Raw genomic sequence first — 19,443 nt, forward strand, 5'->3', positions numbered from 1 at the left:
AGAAAGCATGCTGGCTTTAAGTTTGATGCATGAAGAAAGTCACATGATAAAATTAAAAGTGTATTTACAAGACAAATATCTTCCTTCTATTTAAAAATATGAAAAAATTGCTAAAGCTGTGTACTTCCTCTGATGACATTAACATAATTGCTAGATTTTATGCAAAAAAATATACAAGATCAAGCACTGGTAGCGATGAGGCCAAGTAACAGATATTTTGGGGTCATAGGACTGCTAAAAACACCAACCTTTCAGCATATGTCAGCTGGATTTTCAAGACAAGGTGCACACTGCATAGTATTGCATCGCTGGAAGAGACCTACAGAGATCAAGTCTAATTGCCTATCTACTTTAGGGCTAAACAAAAGGTAAAGCACATTCTTGGGGGCATTGTTCTAATGCCTTTTTTACACTGACAGGCATGAGGCATCAAGAACCTCTCTAGGAAGCCTGTTTGACAACCCTTAGCTATGCTAAAGCACATGGAAGACAGGGAGGTGATACAAGACAAGTATGGCTTCACGAATGGCAGGTCCTGCCTGACCATAGTTGCCTTCTATGATGGCATAACTCCATCAGATGACAAAGGAACAGCCACTGATGTCATCTATCTGGACTTCAAGAAGTCCTTTGATACAGACCTCTACAAGATCCTTCTCTCTGAATTGGAAAGATAAAGATTTGATGGACTGTTCAGTGATGAGGAACTTGTTGAAAGATGATATCCAGAGAGTAGTGGTCAATGGTTCAACAGCCAGGTGGAGATCAGTGACAAACGGTGTCCCTCAGGGGTCAGTACTGTGACTGACATTCTTTTATGCCTTCATCAATGACTTCAACAGTGGGATCAAGCACACCCTCAGCAAGTTTGCAGATGACATCAAGCTGCATCGTGAAGTTGACACAACTGAGGGATAGAATGCCATCCAGAAAGATCTAGACAGGCTCAAGCAGTGGACCCAAGTGAACCTCGTGAAGTTCAACAAACCCAAGCACAAGGTCTTGCACCTGGGTTGTGGCAACCCCCACTACCAGTACAAGATGGGGGATGTAAGAAGGGAACACTGCCCTTCTGAAAAGGACCTGGGGGTACTGGTGGATCGCAAGCTAGACATGAGCCAGCAGTGTTCCCTTGTAGCCCAGAAAGCCAAACATATCCTAGGCTGCTCCCTTGCAGCAGGGCAAGGGAGGTAATCCTGCTCCTCTACTCTGTACTGCTGAGAACTCATCTTGAGTACTGTGTCCAGATATAGAGTACTCAGTACAGGAGAGACATAGACCTGTTGGAGCCAATCCACAGGAGGGCCACAAAAATGATTCAAGGGATGAAACCCCTCTCCTGCAAGGACAGGCTAAAAGAGCTGGAGCTGTTCAGCCAGGAGAAGGGAAGATTTCACAGTGACCTGATAGCAGCCTTCCAGTATCTAAAGGGGGGCTTAGAAGAAAGAGGGGGACAGACTCTTTAGCAGGGTCTGTTGTGACAGGACAAGGGTTTCAAATTTAAAGGGGGTAGATTTAGGTTGGATATAAGGGAGAAGTTTTTTTTTTTTTTTTTTTTTCAGTAAGGGTAGAGAGGTACTGGAATAAGTTGCCCAGAGCTGTGGTTCATGCCCTGTCCTTGGAGACTGTAAGAGATTATTCTTTTATATCATTGACTCAAAGTTTGCTGAGGAACAAGTCCAGGCAAGTCCTGGGCAAAGGTAGAGAAATCTGTCTGGATTACATTGATGGACAGGTCCTGGCTAAGGGTTGTGAAATCCTTTAAGGAGCACAGATGGACAAGGCCAGGGGCAACGAGAGAGGCATAAGCTGCTGATAATGGCTGGGAAATGGTCTTTTGTGTGGACTTATCTCGAGGAAGATGGCCATCTCAGGAGGTACGCACATGACTCTTGCTCAAGCACTCAGGGATGTCACGTAGGCAGGAGAAAATGGAGGATAAAAGAGGGTCCAACAACCACGAGGATGGGTTTCTGCCATCAGATTCCTCACCACGACAGACTCAAGGTTTCTGCCATCAGATCCCTCACTACGGACTGCATGCTGACGGACTTCCCTGGGCCTGCTACCTGAGACCTGCTGCTTCCTCCCTGACTTACTCTGCAGCTTCTTCCTGGACCCACCCGGTACCTGCACCTTCTCGTTGCCCAAAACCGGCCTTGCTGCTCCTGCCCTTCAGCCTCAGACCGTCAGAACGTCATGCAACGGGACTACTGCCGGATGCTGGTGGTGACTATCCCCGCTTTACGCAATTCTTGCTTCTTTCTATCTTTTCTATCGCTCGCCTTCCCTTCCCCATCACCCCAATCCGTAATAATAGTGTCCGTCCTCCCCTTTCTTCATCTCCCTTATTAACATTTGTAATAAACTGGTTGGACCAACATTTGAACCGTTGTTTCTTAATCTCACGCCAGGCGTACATATTTCAAAGAACCTCCTCTCCCTCCTACAAATTGGAGCGAGATAGAGACCTTCAAGATGAGGCTCTGAGCACCTTGATGTAGCTGTAGGCATCCCTGTTTATTGTAGAAGAATTGGACTAGCTGACCCTTTAAAGGTCCCTTCCAACTCAAATGATTCTTTGATTCTAGGACCTAACAGGATGGTATACGTGATACTTACTGTATATATGGATCAACAGAAGTTAGAAAGAGATAGCATCAATTTCCTAAAGTACTTCATATGCAAAACTATTGTTCAATTCAATAAAAGCAAACCTGGTGAACTACTAATCCTGTTGATATCACTGCACCAAATAATCAGTTTTCAGTGCAAGCAATTTTACGTAGATACATCTGTAAACAGAATGAGTCTGCTCCAGCAGAGAGGATGTATGGCCCACCTGCAAGGAAGTGTTTACTACAATCAGGACGATCTTTAGTTTCAGTCCTAGGTTCCGCAATTTTCAATCCTGAGCAAAAAATAATCATCATCATCATCTTTTGGCATGAAAATAAAATCTTCCTATGAAAACTTTTCATCATGCTTACTACCTAGAAAGACTTGTTTAAAATTAAATAATAGTCATTTTAAACGCAACCAAAGCTTACCTGTTATTTCTTAGGGGAAAATAATCTGGAATGTATTAATTTGTTTGTTATTCTTTATGTCCTTTTTCTGCTTTTGTATCTTGATGCTTAAAAATTAAGACGGTATGCAGAGACTAGAAAAGTAGTATAACCATAAGATGTGTTTCATTTTTTTATTTTAAGAAAGAAACCTCTTTTTTTTTTTAAACAAAAATTAAGTTAAATAAAATATAACCATTTCTGTCAATAAATCATTTACCAAAAGGAAACTGGTGTGTGCTGGCTTAATGATCTAAATACACATATACTTTAGCCATGTGTACACATGCTTATTTATGCAAACAGAAATTTTATCGCTCTCCATACTGAAGGGATTATAAGACTCATATAGGTGTTATTCAGTTTGTCTTCAACTAGCTGATGATAATACATCTGAATAAGTAACAAAGTATGATAGTGGTGCAAGATCAACTCACCAGACCATGTCATTAATTTGAAACTGTTTGAAAGGGGTGATGTACAATATGAGAAGTAAAGATTCCTTAGTTCTAGCCTCACTGTTATTGCATAAAGTCTTCATAAACAACAGGGCCACACTCAATTTGGCAGCAACAAACCAGATGATAGTTTCAGCAATAACATGAAACTTCTTTTAAATAAATAAATAGATAATTTTGCATGCATAAAGAAAGATGCAAGTGCAGGTGGCAGATGAAATTATTTTCACCATGTAGAAACTACTTGCTGACAAAAGGCTATCATTACATTCTAAAAGACTCCCTTCACTCTAATAGTTAGACAAGTAACAAAATTATTGCATCTCTCACAAGTTCTTTTTTCCTTTGAAGGTTACTATCAATGGAAAAAAACGCTTAAAAATAGAGTAAACTCTTTAGACAGCCCTATAAAAGATGTCCACCTCCCTTCGTTCTATGCTATATAATAAAAAAAAAGTCTAAAGGTATAATCAAACAAAAGTTTCCAGCAACACCTCGCTTCAAGTATTTTTCCTTTCCGTTTAGATTAAACCTGAAAAAAAAAAAAAAAAAAGAAAAGGAAAGAAAAGAAAAGAAAAACTGTGCTTGCTTGCTCAAAAGGAGTAAGGAACAGCTTTTTCTCTCAAAGTAGCAGATAGAAGGGAATTTCGATATAAGTACTACGATCATGCCACCAGCATCTCCAATAATGGGCACATACAGGTTCTCTTTCAGCTGACAGCACCTTCCTTTGTCCAGCAGGAAGAGAAACTCAAATTGCTATTTCTATCTTAGAGCCAGAAGCCAAGAACAAAACATCAGCTTCCATGAATGTGGAAGGAATAAGAACATCACAGACGGTAAAATTCTTATCAAGTAACCCATTTAGAAAGCAATATGTAGAGGCACAACGGAGTATTCTTAGCCATTTACAAGTTTGAGTTTTGGTACATCTCATCATTTCTGTACTATCTTGACCTCCTCCTATTACCACTTTCTCCTAGCTTTTTCATCTCAAGTATTTCCTAAAGGAAATGCTGTTTTAGTCCGCAGTTTTTTTAGACATTTAAGTATTTGTTTATTTAGAAATATGCTGACTAGAGTACAATTAAAATCATTGAACCTCCAAGAATGCAAGCGTAATAGCAAGCACCGCTGTCCCGTCCCAGGAAGGTCAGCCATAGTAAAGAGGCCCCTAAATTCCTTAGAGAAATATTATCTTTTCAGTTTTATTCTTTAAATTCTTTACATCAGAGATGGTTCATTGAAGAGAGGCCTGGATAAAGTATAAAAAGATCATTACTATGCAGTAGTGACTTATTCCAATACAGTCTCAGAGATATCCTCAAAAATGATGTACAGATAAGCTTTATTTCTTTTTTTTTTTTCCCCAGGTATTTGGAGCAATTGTTCTTCCAATGACTGTCTCATGTGAAAAAGTAAGGGAACGCATACCTGCTTCCAGGAGGAGATAAAGACTGGTTGAGGTTGGAAGAGAGCTCTGGATCCATCTGTTCCAACCCCTTGCTCAAGCAGAGACAGCTAGAGCAGGGTGCACGGGCCAATTTCCATGTTCGTCTTTTGAAGATCTCCAAAGAAGGAGACCCATGTTCTCTCTAGCTAGCCTGTGCCAGTGCTCTGCCTCCTGAGCAAAAGAGTGCCTCCTGAGATGAAAAGGGAATTAGATGACAGCACTGACGTGTCTTCAAAAATATGAAAATTGCAAGGAAGAAATATACTGTATCTAAAAGAGACTTTTGACAGTTGCAATATTTTAGAATTTTACAATTTTGTCAAACAAGCTTTTTTCCCCCTATATCCAGTTACACGGTAGATCATCTTCTCTTCTTGGAGCAGAATAAGGGCCAAGGGAGATTCCATAGTGATCAAGTGCATGGCAGGTATTCTGCCAAGAATATAGAGCACACCATGTGGCTTGTGAGCAACATACTTCTTCCCAAGTATATTCTTCAGCTGCTTAAAAGAGAGAGGAGGTAAAAAGTAAAGTGCCTGAGAAGATCAAGCAGTAAACATGCATTCACTGCAAGCAAGTGTGCTGCTTGAGAGCAGGTGCTGCTTAGGCCATGCTGAAGAACTGGCTTACATTCCAGGCAAGACAGAGATAGAACTTTAATATTTTGGAAGTTATAAGGTCATGAAGAATAAGTAAGGTCACAATGAGTTTTCCATTTTTCATTGATATCATGAAATCGAAGGTTCTGAATGCATTTCTCTCTTCACTTGAAGATCTGGAAATAGAAATGTGACAAGCTAATATCCTTCTTCAGGCACTGTGAGACAATAACAGCCGTCAGTGAAAGGGGAAAAGCCTCCTGTTGAAAATCTTTACTATTCCATGAATGCCGTTATCGCTATAGCAATTGCTTTACAGAAAAGTCAAATGCAGTCAAAAGAAACGGTTTACTGAGTTAGTTTAAAACATGTATTTTCTTTATATATATATGCCTCAACTTTTACAAACTTTTGCACAATCCTCTCTGTAAGAAAACAAAGCTCATAACTCACTATCTAAAAGATTTCTTCACTTCTCATACAGGCATTTCAGTCAAGGCAACTTAATTTTAAAGGATGTCAAAGACTATTACAGAATGTTTTCCCATAGGTGACAAGAAGAAAAGACAAGAGCTTATTTCTGTGCATAAAATGTATTTTTTGAGGTGCTTTGTCTTGCTGACAAATACAGCTTGTCAAAGAAGCTGTATTTTTCTAATTGTAAAACTGATGATCTGTAAATTATTCCATATTTTCTTTCAGCTTCACTTCTTAATTATTAGAAGGCAAAGCTCAGAAAACAGTGATTCTTTAGGAAAAAAAAAAATCTTCCACACAAACTTGTAATGAATTATAAAAAATCCTGTTGAGAATAGTTATCATCTCCAGATCAGTCAGGGTCACGAGCGTTGCCAATGTACACAACAAGTAACACAGGAGAATACAGAAGTGTTCTCATTAGCAAATCAATACAAGCAAATGGATGAAGCCTTCTGACACTAAAATTAATGACGGAAATCCACATCATTAACTTGGAATGGGATTTTCTGTGGTCTATAGTCTCAAGCTAGTTTTCAAGGGTGAATCAATAGTTGGGAAGAAAAGCTGAAGGCCAGTATACAAATTTCACCTGATTATAGGTACATTCAGCGATATGACCAATAACAAATACCCTTTTCTTCACTTTGAAGTAGAGAATGTGATGTTAATTCAGTTTTAAGGTTGAGCATTCCTCAGCCTTGCCAGCCAGTTCTCCTAAATCCTGAAGCTAAAAACAAGGTCAACTCTCGAGATGCAGACATTATCTACAGGAAACGGATGTTGCAAACTTGCAAATCATCTCACTTAACATATAAAGTATTCTTGCTCTTGACATCATTTAAAAGATAAAATGCATCTCTCATCATCAATTTCCAGAGCTATACAATGCTCCAGTTAAAATAGTAATTACTATAATGTTATACAATGTAAGAGTGAGTGCTATAAAATTACTTCAGCATGAATTGACAGGGCAGTGATGTTGCAGCTTAGTGAAAAACACCATGGTCAACAGAAATCTTTTTATTTGCATTGCATAATGGTTTTGCTGGTTCTGCTCAGCCTAAAAATAATCTTTTGCTCTTAAATACTGAATAAACAGATAAATTCCTTTATAAAAAAACTCAGATAAAGAAATACACCTAGCTATAGCAATGGAAAGAGCTTGTTATTGAAGAAATAAGTAATCAAATAGTTTTGCCAAATATTATATCTTAACTTACATTAAGTGCTTGTAGCGCAGCATGAATATTAATAATTAAAAATGCCGGATTTAAATAAATTGTGAGTACTTTCACAGGAACAGAGGAACTTCCTGAAGTATTACTGAAAGGTGCAGGAATTTGTCTTAAAAGCATTAGGAATTCTCCTAGGCTGGTTTAGGAAGCAACTACACAGATCTTGGGAACAGTCATTTACTTCTCTCTTCTAGAACTGGGTTTTCACATACCTGTCATGGATCCTATGCTCTCTGATGCCCACACACGATCTCTTAGCATTGCAGTAACGCTGAGCATCTCCCTGGGATCTTAATCCAGTTGCTGTTGCATCTAAAGCAACTCGCACCCTAAGCAAAGACAACACATGGTACACACTATAGCAGCAATCAAACCTAATAAATCAGGCTGTAACTGCAAAGTTAAACAGAAGAGGTAAGGGGCATGGTGAACAAAAGCCACTCCTATTTCAGATAAGAGGAATACCCTAATAAGGCCTCATAAAAACATTAGCCTCTTTCTTCATGAGATGAGTTTAACACTATTTTTAATTAAAATTGTTATCATTTGGAACAGAATTTGTATTCATCCTTTATCTTGTATGTTACTTTGAGAAACAAAAATATTTTGATCAAATGTTGTAACAGCATTTATTTTCACACATCACCACCCATAAAAATCAGTCCACACAATCTGTTCAACTATGAAACTTTCAAAAACTAAAAATAAAAAAGCAGAGGGGCAGGAGGGGATTAAAAAAGAAGAGAGAGAGAGAGACAGACAGAACTGTCCTTGCATGTATAAGTAATTATCAAAGTCAGAGCAATTGTTATTGTTGAAATCACACTCAAACTCCATTCCTATATCCTGAAGAAACTGCTTTGAAGTTAAGATGTATTAGACCATGAGGACTCAAAGTAGGCTCTGGGAAACGAAATTGCTAGCTCCAAGTTATTAATATGTCACTTTAATGCAATTCATTTAATGTGTGAGGGTTTTTTAATACAAAAGTTGAAATAATCCCATCCTTCTGTTGAAAGAATAAAAACTACAGCACTTACTGTAACTGTTTCTTTTTTCTTTTTTACCCAACTACAAAGGAAAGCTATTAAAGACATAGCAGAATTTTAAGAGTTCAGCAGCTTTGTTATATTTTTGAAGCTGTACAAAGAATATTTTTACACAACCAACAATAATTACTTTGGTAGTCATTTCAGGTCTTTGAACCGTTCCCACTACTATCCCAACTTTACACAATACCTTGCAGTACTTATATGAGCAGATGACAAGGGAAAGGCCTCTTCATTTCCAATTCTAAATCAGAAAGACAGCCAATATGACATATAGTTTTCATGTCTAGTAAAGACGAGATTAGGATCTGGACATGCTTCTTAGCTACTTTTCTCCTTATAGACGTTAGAAAAATTCTGTATGGTACATAATAAACTGTTATGAAATTACACTGTACCCTTATGTAATTCATCAATGGTGCACAGAGATACGCATGAATGCTTGTGATTAATGCAGATATCTGCAGTAGTGGGAACTGCACTCTCTCTTGTGCTGCCTGACAGGGAAAAGAAACAGTAAATTTCCTGCAGCAACCAAGAAAGAATGAAAGGAACTGAAGCGCCCATTTCTTGTCAGATATCAATGCTATAAATTTTAAACAAAAGCAACTTCATCTGAGTTAGCTACCTGTGAAATATCAAGGGATAAAATACTGTAAATATCTAATGCAGTAAATAGCAGTAGAAGCTAGTGGAGCCCCTAGTTCCTGTTCCCACTGTATGGGGGAAACCCTGAGTCTTCGCAGTCAGCGACTTCCCTGAGAGCAATGGTTTTGCAGCATGAGCATAATGGAAAACTGGGATAGGATCAAAGATGTATTTATCATCTCCAGGTTAAACCCATCCCTTCCCTTAAACAGAACTACTGTGCTACAGCCTCCCCAGGGGCAGTGCAGAAGAATATCCAGACAAGATCCCAGGGAGGTAGCCAGTTTCAGATGATGTCATGACTTCTGGGACCTGTCCCAAGTCCCCTGGGAGAGCACTCCATGCAGAATGGACCTGGCTGCAAACAATTCTGTGGTGAGACAACTGAAGCTATACATGTGTAGACTCTCCTCAAATAGCATAACCGTCACTGTTACTTCTTTACACTATGCAGTCACCTTGCTGTACTGAGATTATCTATTAGTATTAAGTCAGTGTTGTTAAAATACTACGCTATATAACAATACTAACTTCAAAAACTACACTAACTTAGCTCAGAAAAATTATAGGTTAAATTCAACCAGACTCTGAGACCAGATTGGACATGCTATATATTTAACATTTGCACTTACAAGAATTCCATGTTGTCTCATGAAACACATGTTCTATTTATTTCAATAACAAGAATACTAATGTTATTGTTGACTCATTTCCAAAAGGTGCTGGGAAATTGCACTAACATTTGAGAGGTACTGTGCAATAATAAAAAAACTGATGAATTATTGTCAGTTAACGTGATTAGTTCTCACTCTGATCTATGCATCTTATTTTATACAAGTAAACTCACACAAATATATAAACAATTTTTTTTATTTATACCTTGAATTGTATACTGCTAAAATACATATAGCGTGCAGCCTGCAGACCAAATAAACACTTCTTAATAGCATTAATCATCATCATGACATCTGATTGATGTGAAAAGATGATGTGTATTATTTATCTAAAAAAGAATCACAAATTTGTCCTTATCAGCTAAATGAGTTTAGCTCAAAGTTTTAGGTCAAGTAAAATGGTTTGGGCTAGTATTTGTGTATTCACAGTTCACATAAAGAGATATAGCTACAAAAAAACAAAAACAAAAAAAACCTACAACAACAAAAACAACCTACCACACAGTACTAATCTAATGAACTTCTTGTAAAGTTAAAATAAAATATTTCAGAACACGGTGCACCAGGTAGCATCAGGAAGTTCTGGACGTTTGTTGCGTTGGTGTTTTTTTTGTTTTGTTTTGTTTTTGTTTTTTCCCAGTGTCTCCTATGCCAAACATAAGAATACAACGCAAACAGACATTTACGTTACTGAGACAATCTGTGGTAAGTCAATATTTGCTATATCTTGTTTGTTTTCACTGAAGCGCAAGACTTACAGCATAGACCAACTTTTCTGAAGATGTCAGCCGTTAGCAAGATAAGAGCCTACCTGGAAAGTTACTCTAAATTTCTTTCAAACACAGTTGAAAAAGCAAAGTCTCACCTGTGCAAGCTTGCTAACCATAACTGAATAAAAGAACAACAAACTCAAACTATTCTCATAAACTCAATTCTTGATCACACATCATAAAAAAACAACTTGAAATTGGTCAAAAAAAATCTGAGCAAACTGGTAAGCATAAAAAATATGAAAGTGAAAGTACTCCGTGTGCAAAGAGTAGAAAACAGCTATTGCCTCTTGCTCTCCAAAGACCTCAAAAGCAACTTATCCTGTATATAATCAGAAACACATATAGATTCTTGAATCACTAGCATTGAAGAAGATGAGACTTCTTCCTCTCCCTTAGCACATCAGCTGTTCTGCTCATGAAGAAGCAAAATTCCTTCTGACAGGTTCTTGGCAATATCAGGCAAAGCATTCACAGGTAGGTCAATAGTCATATACAGAAAGAACAGTTGAACTCACTGAACCAGTGAAGGGACTCTCTAGTTATACAGCACTCCCTCTCAGGAAGCAGTCTAAGTCCAAGAGATGCTTTCCCTTCAGTAGCTGGCCCTTATGTGAGCCCAGTATAGCCCTGGGTCTACCCCCTCTGGTCATGTGGGGAGCACAGGTGCAAACAATTTACTTGTGCTCCCTGGGCCAACCACAGCCCTTTACCAGGTGCTCAGTCACTAGTTCAGGCCATTAACTTTTCATCTCAGGCAGAGCAGACTCTCCAAACAGAGGCCATAAGGGTACGGATTGCACTTGTTCTGGAACTTTCTTCTCTAAGGAATAACAGTGAGGCAAGGCTTTAGTTAAGAACTGCTGGAAACACAACAGCATCAGTAGCTAAGCTAACAAAAGCAGAGAAAGAAAACTCTTGGATGGTGTCTGTTAACCAAGAAGACCAGAAAGTACCAGTGTCTTTATAACTGCTCTGTTACTTTGACAACTACGATCAAAGGTAAAGAGCCAAACAGATTCTGGATATTGATTGGTAAAAGAATACAACATATGGATATCTAGATTATTATTTTTTCATTTTTATTTCTTGGGCTGAATTCACACACATGCTGTTACATACTTTCCATCAGGACAAATCTTTAGTAGTAGAGAGACAAAGACAGTTGCTGCACAGAACAATTAGTTGTTCAGTTTCTGGGACACCTCAGAGTACCAACTAAATTTACCTTGTGTTTACAACCCACTTATAGAACAGGAGATATGCTAGCTGTAGAGACCTATTTCATAACAGCCCACAGATTAGTGATAAGCATGTTCATTTGACATTTATGGAAGACAATAAGTCCTGCATGCTAGACAAATTCTGTAAGGATTATGTTAAAGAAAGCAAATAAAACAAAATAGTTATCATCCCTGAAGAGCCTTCCAGGACTAAGCAGTATCCACTTGCTGATGGAGACCAAACCACAGTAGCTAGTTCAGCATCCAGTCTCTCTCAACTAGATGGGGGCCACTGAGACTTGTACTATTTCATATTCCACAGAAAGGGCAACCGTTCATTTCAAAAGTTGAGGTTTCTTCCAATGTAAAGTAGTGAAAATGCATTACAGCATAGATCTGATCAGAGCAAAGTGATTCATGGAGAGCAGAAAATTTCACTATCATGTATTGCTGTACGTGTTGCATCATTTCTCATTCGCTCTCAAACGCACTCTAATAAAATCACTTCTGCCTCAGTTTCTTGAATGAGAGTTCCCTGAGGACTGTATTTCATTATCAAGTTTGATGGCTGAATGCTTTCAACCTTCACCTTATATCCGGACAGAGCACACAATGAAGAATAACATAATAACTGTCCTGTCATCACTTACTGAAGAAGCACCATGATATATTCATTGTATACTTTTCATTTTTACAGAATACTTGGTTATGTTATGCATTAAAGTCTATTTCACATATTCCTTATCTCAGCCATTAAAAAAATAAAAATAATTTAAAAAAGCCAAATCCTCAAACTTCTGAAGCCACTTTAAAACAATTATTTTGAAAATAGCTCTGTACTACTTCTGTATGCTTGTGATCTATCATGCCTTTCGAGTTCAAAAGTCTTAGGTTTTACGTACATACACAAGGTACTCTTTAAAAAAAAATAACCTAGAAAGGAAATCCTGGGAATTGGACTTTAATAATAACCTCAAATATCATAACTATCCTCTTCAAGATGTGGTGACAATTACCTCTTGCTTCTTTGCACAGTGAATTCCAGTCTTGTGTCAGTTAAGCACCTAAATTCAAAACTGGAGTTCTCCCAAATTGTAAAGTATAAATGCATATCAGGAAACACAATCCACCAAAATACATATCCAAAGTAAAACTGAGCCAATCTGAGTTGAAGCTATAGCTATTCATCCAAAGAACTAATGTGTTTAAAGTTTTAAGTGCAAATTTTTATCTTCTCACAATAAGAGAAACATTCAAAGATAAGGACAGTGAGGAGACAGGATTTTTTTTTCCTCCAAACTTCTGCATGTATTTGAAAATTAAAATATAAAACATCTCCCTTGAGCAAGTATTTGAAGGATATTACATATAAGCTAGCTCAAAATACTCATCATATTCCAAATTACTATTTAGAAATAGAGGCCTGTGCTCCAATTTCTCCTCCCACTTTGGCCATTCTAGGATGTGAAATGTCTCCCCCTGGCTCTCCTTCCCATCCCATTAAAAATAAAAATAATAATAGTAAAAAATGTGCTAGAAATCCTTTTTTTTTTTTTTTTTTTTTTTCAGTGCAGTATTAAAACAAAGAAAACATGAATCCCCAATAAGTTGAACTGAATATTTGTCGTTGAGTATCAGACATTTAAAAAGTATTTATCTACACTTTTTTTTTTCCCCAGTAAGTAATCTGTCAAGTGGTTTTTCACCACAGAGCTCTCTGATAAGACGCTAGAAAACTTCAGTGAAAACAGAATATACGTTGTTACTTCTAAGAGCACCTCTTCAATGGCAGTCATAACATTCATACTTGCAAATTAAGTGATCCTGGAAACATTCCCAAAACACTCCATCAAAATGGTCTGGAGCATCTTGTGTCTATACTTATGAGCTTTCTTAGCATCCCCAAGTGAGTGGCTTAATGTCCACTCCATTCCCACAGGAATTGTTCCTGGACCATTTTGACTGCTGAAACACACACTAAAGAATTATTTCTGAGAAGACTATTTTAAAGAGTACCATCAGGAAAGATCTTAGTTACTGTTCTCCTATGGCAAAACATCATGCTGAAAAAAGGCTTTCTATGAATCGTTCCTAGGTTAAACCCTCCAGGAGTACCACTTTGTGTTAGGGCATAGCTCTTAAAAGTTGTTAAGTAGTACAGAAAGATCTCAAAGAGGCAATAAGAAGAGTCAGATTTGAAGAACGCAATCCATGAGCAGGCATTTCAAGTGTCTAGGCTGAAAGGAGATACTATGCTAACTTTCAAAAACACAGGATCGAAACAAGAAAATTAAGCTGTACTTCTGCTATGGGTACGTCAATAAGTAACAGGTATAATTTCTCACAGAAGCATTTTAGCTAGATTTTAATCAACAAAAAAAATCTAAAAAAAAAAACAACAAAAAAAACCAGACTGAAAGTTAATTAATAGATGAAAATTCATCACTGGAGGTTTTTAAATAAAGGCATTTGGCATACATTTGTTCGGAATGGTTTAGTTAGGGTCAGTATTATCTGCAGACATGAGGATGAGGACCATACTATTTCATTTTTATTTGATCCCTATTTCTTATGTTCTACTTTAAGTTTTCTTTCACTAGGTTCTTAGAGATAACAGTACATAAAAGATACAGTTTAAGTCACTGCAAAATAAAGCAAAGCAAACAAATCTATACCCATATATAGTTTTGTTTTTTTTTTTTTTTTTTCCATCTGGAGGTATAACTCCAAAGCATGTGTCAACAAAAGACAAATGCAGGTTTTTTTGTTTTGTTTTGCTTTTTTGTTTTTTAAGAAAGTTAACTTCATTTAAGTTTTCAGATTCTCCTATATGGCTTAGGGACACAGACCTCCCGGGAGACAGACCATCTGTCCGTTGCTGGCAGTGCAGATCACCTTTACAGCATTGCCCTATTTCAACAAACTTGAACAAACAGAATAAGTAACTGCTTTAACTTTATTCCCAACTCTGAGGAAGGAGCAAGTTTGTGTTAAAACAAGGGTTAAGCTAACAAAAAAAGTACATTTGAGTACATTTCAAGTACACTTGAAGTTTAACCAAGGATATAAGAGAGAAAAAATATGCCAAAGGATACATTTTGTTATTTGTATTTCCATGTACATCACTATGGACGTTCTCTGCCCATAATGAACACCCCCACCGATCTGTGCCAATCCTGTTTTTTCTACTTGCTTCTTCAGTTTTTTTCAAGGCTTCAGAGTCATGGGGAGTTTGACCTTGTCCACTTTGCAGACTTATTTCTATTATTACTAATGGCAGAGATGGTCTGCAATGTGACTTCCTTAAGATTTGCAACTTTTATTAGAGTAGCTCTAAGGTAATTTCTTACAACTGAGGAATTCCACCCTTGCATAACAATCTCCACAAATAAGCTTCTATAACCACCTCAGAAGGCATCATGCATCATCTTAATCAAATTCCCATACAATTTTACTCTCTTCCATATTTGAAAATTAGTTGAATTCCCTGATAAACATGACTTCTCAACGTTTCCCAGCCCTACACTTGTTACACTGATGGCAAAGAAAAGAAATTAATGAAGAGCACCTGGCTGAAGGTAGACATTTCTCAGCTCCTCCTGAGCAGCTGTTTCATAGCATGGTGGATGGGGTATCCTATCCATCCATACTAAGGAGTTGGAGGGCCAGTGAGGACAATTAAGAAAAAACAGTGACCCACAGGTATGGAAGCCTGAGGAATTGCTATTATCCTAGATACCCTTCATTTATCTGAGGACAGCAGTCTGATCATAGAGTAGAGGCTTCATAAGCCAACTTCCAAAGGATCTGGGGCAGTTGGACATATACAAAATCTGCATCCTCACATCTCCTCACCCCAGAGGCAAACAGCAGTAAACGCAAAAGCAAACTTGTATACAGTATTATTCTTTGCAAGACTTTGGCCTTTTGACCATAGCTTTGAAAATTCTCATTAATTATACCATTTCCCCAAGATAAGATACAGGTTATAAATTCTCATCATGTAGAAAAGTCAACATAAATCAGGCAGTGTAAGGCCTTCACCACATTTTCTGTACAAATTCCAGACATGAAAAGTCACTTAAAAAATATTCTTTGTCATTTCCCGTTTTAAAAATGAACATACTGACATTGGTAGAATTAGAATCAAGCATCAACTAAATGTCTGACCTTGAAAACATTACAGAAGTAGCACCATGAATATATTAAACATTTTTCACTCATCTCAGCAGGCATGATACTATGAATTATGTAAAAACAAGCATCAATTTTTCAAAGCGATAGATATGACACCACTATATGCTGAAAACAAAGTACTTACATCAAATGAGACATGCAGTTGGTCTGCTCTAATGTGATGTAAACAGTCTGTCTTTAAAATATTTAACAGATAGAAAAGATTTGATAGCTATAGTTTGCGGTTTATATTTTAGAAGAAGTCTTTTTAATGGCATTCAGTGTGACTATTCATGCTAATATTTCAGCATCTTGACAGCCAGGACAGATTTCCCCATTACTGGAGCCAGGCCACCAAAGGACCTGTGGATTGTGTGCACTTCCCAATTTTATTCCATTTTGAGGAGATCAGAAGGATAACAAGAAAATAACAGAACTTATCTTTTCATCTCCTTAAGAAATGTTACATAACAAGTTTAATTTTAAAAGACTTCTTTGACACTAAAAATTTACTAGAATAATAGTAGTAATTTTACATCAGCATTTTAAGCAGTAAACCTTAATCACTATATTTTCTCTTTCAGGAGCATCACCACATTGCATCACAGTGAGTACAGTCATAACTGCCCAGTGTAAACAATAAAATGTAAAGTAAGTCCTTCAGAAAATATTCTATTTCCTTCACAGATTAGTTTTTGTTTGAAAATGAAGGAGTGTGGTAATACTGGTATCATATTCAAAATGACCATCACCAGTATTTGATTTCTCAATAATCACTTGTTATATATATTTTTAATACAGTTCAGTATTTTTCCCAGAACATATGAGAGCAAGTAACTTTCTAGTGTCATTCAGAATAGCAATTCTAGTTTTGAATGTAACTTGGGTATTTAGAAATGTGTATCTACATAACTTAAACGTAGGCTACTTAGTGACCAGAATCATCAAAAATATTTTATCCCAGAATAATTTCTAATTTTATAAAAGTGATTCTCGTACTCAGAATTCCACAGTAGTGAAATTTAATGCAGTCAAAAATGAGTTACATCTGTGTTAGTGAATGATAGGTAGGTATATATGTAACAGATTGTTAAAAATTCATAAATATTTTTTAAATGTTATTTTTAGGATAAATTTGTAATAATTATAGAATAATATCACAAAGATTCTTTGAGAAATCACAAAGTCATTAATCTTTAATTCAAAAGAAATCAAAATTCAAAAGAATCATATGGAACACCTCTGCATCAAATATTAGTATTTCAAGAATTGTGGAAACTAGGTGATATCTAAGATCACTTCCTGCCATAAATTACCCTTTCATGAAAGGAAGATTGGTTGTTTCTTCGGTGTTGCTATGTGAGACAACTGCATGTATAAAGTTACTAGAAGGACATTTATATGTATATAAAATTATATACCTACATATAAATATTGATATGTGTATGTGTATTATAAATACATATATATGGTATATATAACTTATGCATAAATGCAGTTATGTATAATTTTACATTTAAATATAGTAAGGTACAAACAGAAATACACTACACAATTATGCACAGTGCCTAAGCAACAGATAGCCACTCGTAATTCAAGTATACTTAAACAGTTGTGATTTACTGAAACTGGAGAAGAGGAAGATCTAGGAGATCTCATCAATGTCTACAGACACTTGAGGGGAGGGAGCAATAAAGCCAGTCTCCTTTCAGTGGGGTCCAGCACCAGGACAAGAGGGCAATGGGCACAAACTGGAACACTGGAGGCTCCCTTTGAACACCAAGAGCACATATGTACTGTGTGGGTGGCACAGGTTGCCCAGAAGATGTGGAGTCTCCTCCTTGGAGATCTTCAGAAGCCTACTGGATGCAGGTCTGGGCCTCCTGCTCTGGGTGTCCCTGCTGGAACAGCGAGTTGGGCCCAATGACCTTCAACATCAGCCATTCTGTGATTCACATTTTCTTCTATATAGTTTTCAAAGGCATGGGACTATCTTTCCAGTACAATTCCTAGCAGAAGGAATAGATCTACAAGGAGTATATTATGGAGGACAGCATTCAATGTGAGATCAATACTTAAAATATTACCGTAGATTTTCAAATTTGGAGAAACCTATATTCTGTAATTCCCATTTTTTATAACAAAATATGTTTTTTCAGAAAAGTGATCATGTTTAGTGTTATTAGAACATTAAGGCTATACACCTAATTAAGAATGCACAGAAAAGAGTGGTAATAAAGATATTTAATGGCACATATTTGTGTAATTAACGAAAGCATTGATTTTTCTGTTCAGCTTTTGAGCATTAGGATGCTGAGTTACTGTTATGCACAGTTTTAACATAAGGCTAGAAGTATTTATCACAAACAACAAGCAAAATAATTAGTTTTGAGGCAGAGGAACTGGGGTTGTAAATATCAAAGTAACAACAACAAGGATTTAAGAAAATGCCTGAGGGATATGTAACACAAATCAACTTTGTGGAAATATTCAGCCTTAAATGTGTTCTGTTTCTTGCAGCGTAGTAAGTGCTCTCACAGAGACTCAGACAAGGAGAAAACCTCCCAGCACACATCAGGATAGCTTCCCACTCAGCTTCTAGGCCAAAACACACTTCTACACATTTAAGAATATTTTTAATCATTCTGCTCCCTCACTCTGTGGGCTCAGGCAGCAGGATCACTACCACACTACTGAGCACTGCCTTATCATCCAGCAGTACTGATCTGAATGGGACACAGCAGGACAGGAGGGCACAATCTAATATCTGACACGCTAGCTGTAGCACGTAAAACGTTTAGGAAGATTTTTTTCTTGCTTGTCACATTTTATATTACTACAGGAAGGTGGACAACACAAAGCTTCAAAGCTGGGGAACTGACCTGAGTCATAGCACAAGGTACAAGGGTCAGAATCACCACCCAGTGTGATTACGTGTAATGGATACTTGTGCTCATATCCTTCAGAAGATGTCATGAAAATAGGAATTGCTTGCCACCAGAAGACAGCTTGTGTAATTTCAGCCCAAATTTGGCATCTTTGGAACCCCAACCCACCTGATCTAATTAAAAAGGAGGTGGAAGGAAACATACTGCTTATACACACAGTTGTGGCAAAACCTTCTCTAACCTCAACATTAGAGAGGCAAGCTATTAGCTCTCCTAGGAGAGACAGATACAACACATAACCTCATTAATGTTCTCTACCAACCCACATGAATTCTTAAAGTCAGTCGCAGACAAGAAAAATATTTAAAAGAGATTTGTATTTTCTGTGCGTTGCATTGTTTTTGGCAGTAGAAAGGTTCATCCCATCAAGCCAGTACTATCAGAGTGTGAGAGAAACAGCCCTGATTCATAACCTGCCAGCATCAAGCCCATACATAACACTGAATTTTGCTTTTCATGCCTTATGATATTTGTTGGTAGATTCTTAGGAACGTTGAAGGAAGACTGAAAAAATGCAGTGAAGTAGTGGCCTGGTTAAAATCAAAGGTAAGATTCCTACAGGCTTTTACAGAAGCAAGATTTCAGTACCAGCCCTCTGCTCTGCCTTTGGTGTACTCCTTTTCCTGTACTTTTTTTTGACTGAATTACATGCACAAAGACAC

This window comes from Gallus gallus, chromosome 2 (genome assembly GCF_016699485.2).
Source record: "Gallus gallus isolate bGalGal1 chromosome 2, bGalGal1.mat.broiler.GRCg7b, whole genome shotgun sequence".
NCBI lineage: Eukaryota > Metazoa > Chordata > Aves > Galliformes > Phasianidae > Gallus > Gallus gallus.